The 9,840-nt window shown below is 43.5% G+C and overlaps 1 non-coding gene across 1 annotated transcript; it reads left to right on the forward strand.

Annotated features, from left to right (window-relative positions):
- Positions 1 to 315: 315 nt before the first annotated feature.
- On the forward strand, positions 316 to 389 carry Trnat-ugu. The gene has a single exon. It is a non-coding gene; the product is annotated as a tRNA-Thr (tRNA).
- The last annotated feature ends 9,451 nt before the right edge of the window (positions 390 to 9,840 follow it).

The raw sequence follows: 9,840 nt of genomic DNA on the forward strand, positions 1-9,840 counted from the left end.
TCGGCTGCCGATAGGTGTTGTTGATATACCTCGAACCCGGGACCTCCTGCTTACATGGCAGACGCTCTATCCATCTGAGCCACCGAGGACACAGATGAACAGCGCAACTGCAGGGACTTATCCCTCGCACGCTTTCCGTGAGACCCACATTCCCAACTGCCCACAATTCTACATAATTATGTAATGTACCTAATAGATGGGCAAGTATCTATTAGGAACATTACATAATTATGCAGAATTGTGGGCAGTTGGGAATGTGGGTCTCACGGGAAGCGTGCGAGGGATAAGTTTCTGCAGTCGCGCTATTCATCTGTGTCCTCGGTGGCTCAGATGGATAGAGCGTCTGCCATGTAAGCAGGAGGTCCCGGGTTCGAGTCCCGGTCGGGGCACACATTTTCAGCTGTCCCCATCGAGGTACATCAACAACACCTGTCGGCAGCTGAGGGTTTCAGTTAATCACCATTTAAATGGCTTTGTGACAAGGAACGGATTTCTACGTGAGGCGTTCAGTAAGCAATACAACACATTTTTTTCTCTGCCTATTTCGGTTCAAAAAAATGTGGAATTTGTTGTAGGAGATTGTGGTTCAAATGGCTCTGAGGTCATCAGTCCCCTAGAACTTAGAACTACTTAAACCTAACGACATCACACACGTCCATTCCCGAGGCAGGATTCCAGCCTGCGACCATAGCAGTCGCGCAGTTCCGAACTCAAGCGCCTACAACCGCTTGGCCACGCGGCCAGCCTAGGAGATCGTGGAATATTCCTACTTCATCCCCTATAGTTCAATGAAGTTGCGGTAGATGGGGGTGCTCTACGTATCCTACAAAATGGCTTCTGTAGCGGGGGTGCGTCCCAAGCAGAGGGCTGGGACTGACAAGGTGAGGCCACGACGTTGGGATCACAGGTTTCAAAAAAATGGTTAAAATGGCTCTGAGCACTATAGGACTTAACGTCTGAGGTCATCAGTCCCCTAGAACTTAGGGCTACTTAAACCCAACTAACCTAAGGACGTCACACACATCCATGCCCGAGGCAGGATTCGAACCTGCGACCGTAGCGGTCGCGCGGTTCCAGACTGAAGCGCCTGGAGCCGCTCGGCCACACCGGCCGGCGATCACAGGTTTACTTTAAGCTTTGTACACCTTTGATAGGCCGTTAAAACAATACAATGTGCAAGAAGTGCGTTACTCTGGTAATTTCGAGAAAATCACAAGAGAAGTTTTTCACGTCTATTTTGTGGTTCATGAATCTGTGCGTAGGTACTGTCCGTTAAAGTTCATGGTTGTGAAGGGTTGTTAATGGATCAACGACGAAACTGAACACGTGTCTTGTGACGCCCGCCCCAAGAAAATGTAATGAACAAAAACGAACAAAATGATACTTTAAAAAGAATGTCGTTAGCGTTTGAGATTCCTAAGACGATGAAGAAGATGATATTTGATTTGTGGGGCGTTCAACTGCGAAGTTATCAGCGCCCGTACAGATTCCCAACCTTTGCTCAGTCCTATCGCGCCACTTCCACGAATGATGCTGAAATGATGAGGACAACACAAACACCCAGTCATCTCGAGGCAGGTGAAAAATTCCTGGCCCCGCCGGGAATCGAATCCGGGACCCCGTGCTCGCGAAGCGAGAACGCGACCGCGAGACCACGAGCTGCGGACATCCTAAGACGAACGTGGATGGGACGACTGTTCGACTCCCGCTCAAACACAATTTTTAATGTATACTTTTTTCATCACTTGTCATATTATTTAATTTATATGACATTTGAGAGGTAATATAATTAAAAAACCACGAATATTTGCATGAAGGTTTAGTGAATTCATATTATTTGACTACTACTATTTCAATTATATTTAATTGTTAGAACAAATATATTTATTACCATCGACAAGTAAACAAAGAAACGTGTAGAGTTCCCTGAAAATATTTGCCTGTCGCGATTTACGAAAACCCTTATCCATACAATTTTGCACCTCGACACTTCGAGCTGCAGACACAGAGGCAGGCCCGATTTGGCAGTTAACCTGCGTAGCGTTGAGACGTTGCTAACGTGGTAAGAACAAATGGTGTAGACACAAATTTTTTGAATATCACAGAATTTACAATTGTACTGCCAAAATTAAGGTGACTCCGTGTTCTTCGACTACTGCCGATAAGGAATGTCATGACGATTCGAACCGTCGCCTCGTCTACGGACCTCTTAAAAAGAGCGAACGCTAACCACTTTTTTATCACTTTTTGTTCGTTATTGTTCGTTGTATATGTTCGGGGTGGACGTCCCATGACACCTGTTAAAGTCAATTTGATCCGTTCACTCAGTTTTTTTTTTATTACAGAGGGCAGCTAACCCTCTGACCGAACACACTTTTTTTTGTTTTAATAATTTTGTTCGTTTTTGTTCGTTCTGTTTGTTCGGGGCGAGCGTCCCATGACGCTTGTTCAACTTCATCAAAGATCCATTAACCCAGCTTTTTATTACAGAGGGCAGTTAACCCTCTGACCGATCACCCTGAGCTACCGTGCCGGCCCCACTTGACAGGACTTACTTCTTACGGCCAGTACCCTCGCACAGATACCCCAGTTTCGTAACAGACGTGTAAAACTTCTCTTGCGGTTTTGCCACTGAAGTGCACCTTACTGCTTGCACATTATGTTGTTTTTATGACCTAAGGTGAACAAAGTTTGAAATAAATCCGTGTTGTGGCCTCTCTTTATGAGTTTATTTTGACGGGAAACCAGAGCATCGCAGTTATTCACAGGCGCTTGCAGAATGTCTGCGCAGACCTGGCACTGAGCAAAAACGGCGAGTGAAATTATAATTAAATCAAGACCCTAAGATGTCAACAGGTGCTGATATACATCAACGGGGACAGCTGAAAATGTGTGACTCGAACCCGGGATCTCCTGCTTACATGGCAGACGCTCTATCCATCTTTTTTTATATTAATCTCATTTTGTTCGTTGTATCTGCTCGGGGCGGACATCGCAAGAGATCCGTTTCAGTTCGTCGTTAATCCATTAACTCATTTTTTTTATTACAGCTAACCAGCTAACCCTCTGACCGAACACGCTGAGTTACCGTGCAGGCCTCCATCTGAACCACCGAGGGCACAGAAGATAGTGCGACTGCAGGGATTTATCCCTTCCACGCTCCCCGTGAGACCCACATTCCCAACTTAATGTCCACACACTACATTCGTAGTGCCCCTGCCCATTACACTCATTACTCGCGGCAGCAAATCTTACCGAGTCCCGTAGGAGTTCAGGCAATGCGTGTGCATCCAGCACGGAAGGAGGTCAATGGCCGGTTAGCCTTAACTACGAGGTGCATTCAAGTTCTAAGGCCTCCGATTTTTTTTCTCCGGACTGGAAAGAGATAGAAACATGCGCATTGTTTTAAATGAGGCCGCGTTCATTGTCAATACGTCCCAGAGATGGAAGCACCGTACGGCAGATGGAATTTTACCGCCAGCGGCGAGAATGAGAATTGTTTTAAATACTTAAAATGGAGACGTTTTCCTTACTTGAACAGCGTGCAATCATTCGTTTACTGAATTTGCGTGCTGTGAAACCAATTGAAATTCATCGACAGTTGAAGGAGACATGTGGTGATGGAGTTATGGATTTGTCGAAAGTGCGTTCGTGGGTGCGACAGTTTAATGAAGGCAGAACATCGTGTGACAACAAACCGAAACAACCTCGGGCTCGCACAAGCCGGTCTGACGACATGATCGAGAAAGTGGAGAGAATTGTTTTGGGGGATCGCCGAATGACTGTTGAATAGATCGCCTCCAGAGTTGGCATTTCTGTGGGTTCTGTGCACACAATCCTGCATGACGACCTGAAAATGCGAAAAGTGTCATCCAGGTGGGTGCAACGAATGCTGACGGACGACCACACGGCTGCCTGTGTGGCATGTTGCCAAGCAATGTTGACCTGCAACGACAACATGAATGGGACTTTCTTTTCATCGGTTGTGACAATGGATGAGACGTGGATGCCATTTTTCAATCCAGAAACAAAGCACCAGTCAGCTCAGATTCACCGCCACCAAAAAAATTTCGGGTAACCGCCAGTGCTGAAAAAATGATGGTGTCCATGTTCTGGGACAGCGAGGGCGTAATCCTTACCCATTGCGTTCCAAAGGGCACTACGGTAACAGGTGCATCCTACGAAAATGTTTTGAAGAACAAATTCCTTCCTGCACTGCAATTAAAACGTCCGGGATGGGCTGCGCGTGTGCTGTTTCACCAAGACAACGCACCCGCACATCGAGCTAACGTTACGCAACAGTTTCTTCGTGATAACAACTTTGAGGTGATTCCTTATGCTCCCTACTCATCTGACCTGGCTCCTAGTGACTTTTGGCTTTTTCCAACAATGAAAGACACTCTCCGTGGCCGCACATTCACCAGCCGTGCTGCTATTGCCCCAGCGATTTTCCAGTGGTCAAAACAGACTCCTAAAGAAGCCTTCTCCGCTGCCATGGAATCATGGCGTCAGCGTTGTGAAAAATGTGTACATCTGCAGGGCGATTACGTCGAGAAGTAACGCCAATTTCATCGATTTCGGGTGAGTAGTTAATTAGAAAAAAAATCGGAGGCCTTAGAACTTGAATGCACCTCGTACATGAATATGGTATCTGTTCTTTCAGACATGTCCGAAAGAATAGACACCATCTTCATAAAACGGTGAATCGTTCGGCGAGCCGTCTCATCATCGCAATAAGGTCGCGCAAACCTGTCGATCTCCCTCCTAGCGGCCGGTCGCACACAGCTGTAAGCCATAAGGAAATCAAAGAAATGATCCAGCGTGTTCGTTGCCACAAAAATGCAAACAAACCCATCCTTCTCCATGACAACGTAAGGCCTTACACAAGTCTGTGCACCCGAGAGGAGCTCACGAATCGTCAGCGGACTCTTCTTCATCCACGCCACAGCTCGGATCTCGCGCCTCCAGACTTCCAGCTGCATGGCATAATGAAGGATGCACTCCGCGGGAAGCAGTACGTGGATGACGTTGGAGGCCAGTGACACAGCAGGATGTTGGCGCCGACGTCGGCTGGCAGAGTAATACCAAGAGAACATACAGGACCTCCCATTAAGGTGGAGTAAGGCCGTGGTATAGAACGGAGATTATGTGGAAAAATAGGATTTTGTAGTCAAATGAGTTGGGAAGAGTATCGTTTATTTAAAACCTAAATAAAACCGACCTGATTTCAGAAAAAAAACCGAGTTGCATTACTTGTTGTGTGCCCCTCGTGTCACAGGGGAAGTGAACGACTGTTACAACGATCCAACCATTATTAACTGAGACTTTGTATCTTACAGAAAACTGGTGCATATATCTGTATCACTTTGAAGTGTAGTGGAGTATTCAAAAATAGTTATTTATCATGCCATAATAATGTATAAAACTTTCTGAAATCACGTTGAGAATTGTGGTGCGTATTTATTCAAAGCACGTTATAGATAAAGTATGTGGCAATAACGATTTGCTAAGTTACAGTCGACTAACTTACATTCTCCGTGGATGAGTAGCATTTCTACCTTCTCATCGTTGTGTGTTGTATTCACACAAACTTGAAGACGGCTGACTGAGTGAGTGGTGTGCATTTTGCTTGTGTTTCCATTTCTTTACTGTCAACTGCAGGAAGTGAAAGAGTTATGTTGCCATGGATGCTTGCACTATGAGCTGGTGCGGAGAGTCATTGTCAGTTTTGAGTTACATATGTAATGTTTTTCAATCTGTATATTGAGCAAGCAGTAACGGAAACAAAAGAAAAATTCGGAGTAGGAATTACAATCCATGGAGAAGAAATAAAAACGTTGAGGTTCGCCGAGGACATTATAATTCTGTCAGAAAAAGCAAAGGACCTGGAAGAGCAGCTGAACGGAATGGACAGTGTCTTGAAAGGAGGATATAAGATGAACATCAACAATAGCAAAACGAGGATAATAGAATGTCGTCGAATTAAATCGGGGTGATGCTGAGGGTATTAGATTAGGAAATGAGACGCTCAAAGTAGTAAATGAGTTTTCCTATTTGGGGAGCAAAATAACTGATGATGGTCGAAGCAGAGAGGATATAAAATGTAGACTGGCAATGGCAAGGAATGCGTTTCTGAAGAAGAGAAATATGTTAACATCGAGTATAGATTTAAGTGTCAGGAAGTCGTTTCTGAAAATTTTTAAATGAAGTGTAGCCATGTATGGAAGTGAAACGTGGACGATAAATAGTTTGGACAAGAAAAGAATAGAAGCCTCCGAAATATGGTGCTATAGAAGAATGCTGAAGATTAGATGGGTAGACCACATAACTAACGAGGAATTATTTAATAGAATTGGGGAGAAGGGGAGTTTGTGGCACAACTTGACAAGAAGAAAGGACCGGTTGGTAGGACATGTTCTGAGGCATAAAGGGATCACAAATTTAGCATTGGAGGGCAGCGTGGAGGGTATAAATCACAGAGGGAGACCAAGAAATGAATACACTAAGCAGATTCAGAAGAATGTAAGTTGAAGTAAGTACTGGGAGATGAAGAAGCTTGCACAGGATAGAGTAGCATGGAGAGCTGCATCAAACCATCTGGACTGAAGACCACAACAACACGTAATATTTACGTGAATGGTGCACTGTGTCACGTTTCTGAACAGTTGATTAGGAGACGAAGCGAATTACCGAATCAAAAAAAAACAAGGTGTCAAGTAAACAAGACGTGTTGCTGTTCACATCTTCACAACGAACAAAGTTTTAAGAAAGTCAATCATTCTGGTTAATCTCCCCCTGGTACCTAAACGCCCTGCATACTGACTCTCCTATAATGATCCTCATTCCAGAATCTCTTTCCACTTTTACCACTCTGTCGATCAAAATTTAGAACGATGCTTCATAATCTACGTACGTAACTACTGACTTCGCTGCGGCCAAGCAATTGAGAAGATTTTTTGTGACACCATTTGTTTCATCTGCAATCTAAATCATAGGTTTTGTTCAACTGGTTACGAAATTTGACTGCATGTTGACACTGTAGTCTCGCACCACCAGGGGACAGACGAGAAATTTCTGCGGACTTCCAATCCGCGCCATGAAACAGAGAGGAAACATGGGAGTGAAAAATTTGCTAAGGGGTAGACTGATCTCTTGTATTCCCATTTTATTAAGCAGGGCTTTTGTCGTTGTCTTGGTAATCAACGTCCCCTTTGTTCAATACACTATCGGCCTTCAATGCTGGAAAGTATTTCCTGTTGGGTTGAACTCTCTAGAGGTCGTTGATGTTTCTTTCATGCCATTGCACCATGAGATCAAATTACAGGTGATGGTGGCCATTTTCACGTTCACAAGAAGCTGAGAACTAAGGACTGTGCGTGACCTTTCTGACTTTAGCATTTGAGAACGACAGACGTAAAATCAATTCCCCATTCGTCGGACTCGCAGTCAAGACTTCAGAAAAGTTCATTTTGTTCCATCCAATGACATGAAAATTCGCTCTCTCTTTTCCGGGGTATTGGGTAAACTTGCCACGTAAGCTGAACTGAAGGTCAGAGTGTGATTCAGTTCATACGAATGATGCGGACATCTGCAAAGATCAAGCGATTCCACAGAATTCTGCCTGCGCAAATTCCGGATAGCTACCTGCGTCACGTAAGTTTCATTCTGAGAAAGGAATTGTCTCCGTATCGTTTACCGGACATGTTTCAGATTCAGTTTCTCTAAGAAGGAAACTGATCTGCAATTTACGGAGAATTCTGCAGGCGGAAGAGTCCTGCACAAAAAAAGCAGTGGAATGTGACCGAGAGACCATTTCATTCGCGGAAGTTCCACTTCAACGAATACAATTAGAAATGAGAGCTTACTCCCTTGACTTTCTTGCGTATCTAGTGGACAACCGCTAGATATGTGATTTGAGGAGCAATTAATATTTATACTAGTAATAGCAGCGGTCAAGCATCATACCGCTGTCCGTAAATAGCGTCACTGAGAACAACAGAATTTCTCTTAATAACGCCCCGACCATATGACCTGCAAATTCTGGCCTGTAATTTTACTTTTAACGGAATCAATACTGTGACGAACTATCCCCGAGATACAGACTCTTATAACATCACTGCCATACTGACTCAGCTCCAACCAAATCACTGTGCAAAATATCAACACCGGGGTTTCGTCATAGTATAGTTTCCATGTCGCAACTGCGTGACTAAGGAACACCTGATTGCATGGCGGGAAGAAAATGACTGCTGACTAGAACTGACAAGGACCACCATTTTAGAGCATTAATTTCACCTATATCCCTAAAATAATCTATTTTGTAATTATTTACTTGTACGCCACAGGCATAATTATTAGCTAACATTTCAGTTCAACTTCAACTAGCATGTGCACTACGGTACCGTAATATCGAAGTCTACAGTGAACAACACGTGTTTGGTTTGGGATGTCCTCCATACTATACGTGTTCTATTAAGCTACTAATTCAAATTCACATTCTCTTAATGTTCATACTCGTGCAGCGAATCAATCTTATTCTAATCGACTGCCTAACAGGAAAACTCTACCTTAGTATCTTGCATCACAAAACTCGTCTCAAGACACATTAAATCAACATAAATTTATCATAAATATTTAATTTACTGCTATGAATCTCTCCAAAATACTGAATTATACATATCTACTGTTTACCTCTAAATTAATTTTAATAACAATACACAGGTCACTTGCGTAACTATTTACTGATCATGGCAACTTATTTATGCACCGTATCCCATGGTGCTGCTCTCTATGCATTTCATTGCACTCACTATTATGTACTATGATCAAACTTGCTCCACACGCTCAGTATTTCACACACGATATTTTTCCTGAGAAAGATACTTTTAATCTCTGGAGCGACCAGACACATTCCCCGGTGCAATGTGGCTCCTTGTGGCACTGCTGGACAGATGACTAATGTACTCACCCTATTTTTGTTCAGAGAGTACAAAACCAAAAGCTTCACAAGATATTACTTTTCTGAATTAGCTTTGTCACATGAAGCATCCTACACAAAGAATTACCATGGGTATTGTTCGTGTTGAACCCACTACGTGTGTGACGAAGATAAAGCCCATCTTCAATGTCACTGTATCTACTAAAATTTAATTCGCTGAAATTTATATGTAAAATTAATTTCGCATGCAAATATATAAAAATCACACACGGAATTCTGGAACTGAGTATGGTTCAGGCTCTAATGGTCTGCTCTTTCTATACAGCTCACTTTAACAAAGGCTGTACCTAAATTTATTCAGACTTGGAAAAATGTGTGTGAAATCTTATGGGACTTAATTGCTAAGGTCATCAGTCCCTAAGCTTACACACTACTTAACCTAAATTATCCTAAGAACAAACACACACAAACACACACACACACATGCCCGAGGGAGGACTCGAACCTCCGCCGGGACCAGCCGCACAGTCCATGACTGCAGAGCCTTAGACTGCTGGGCTAATCCCGCGCGGCTTTCAGACTTGGGGAAGTGCTTGACCCAATCAAAAATCTTCACATGGCTTTCATACAAAATCTTAGCTTACAAACTAACAAGCGATATTTTATTAACTTACATCTAAAACAGACAGTTACATTATTTTCTAATCACCTCCAAAAAGGCCAGGCCGTTGGTCTGAAACAAAGAATCCTATCATTCCCAGATTTAGCTGCCTAAAGTTGCAGCAATCTCCTGAAACTCTCCCCCCCCCCCCAACGTGTATGTCATAGTTGTTGTCCTGAAAATAAAAAAAACATTATTTCTAATTATAGACTTAAGTACTTCACATTCATACGAATTTGCA

This window comes from Schistocerca piceifrons, chromosome 5 (assembly GCF_021461385.2).
Source record: "Schistocerca piceifrons isolate TAMUIC-IGC-003096 chromosome 5, iqSchPice1.1, whole genome shotgun sequence".
Lineage (NCBI taxonomy): Eukaryota > Metazoa > Arthropoda > Insecta > Orthoptera > Acrididae > Schistocerca > Schistocerca piceifrons.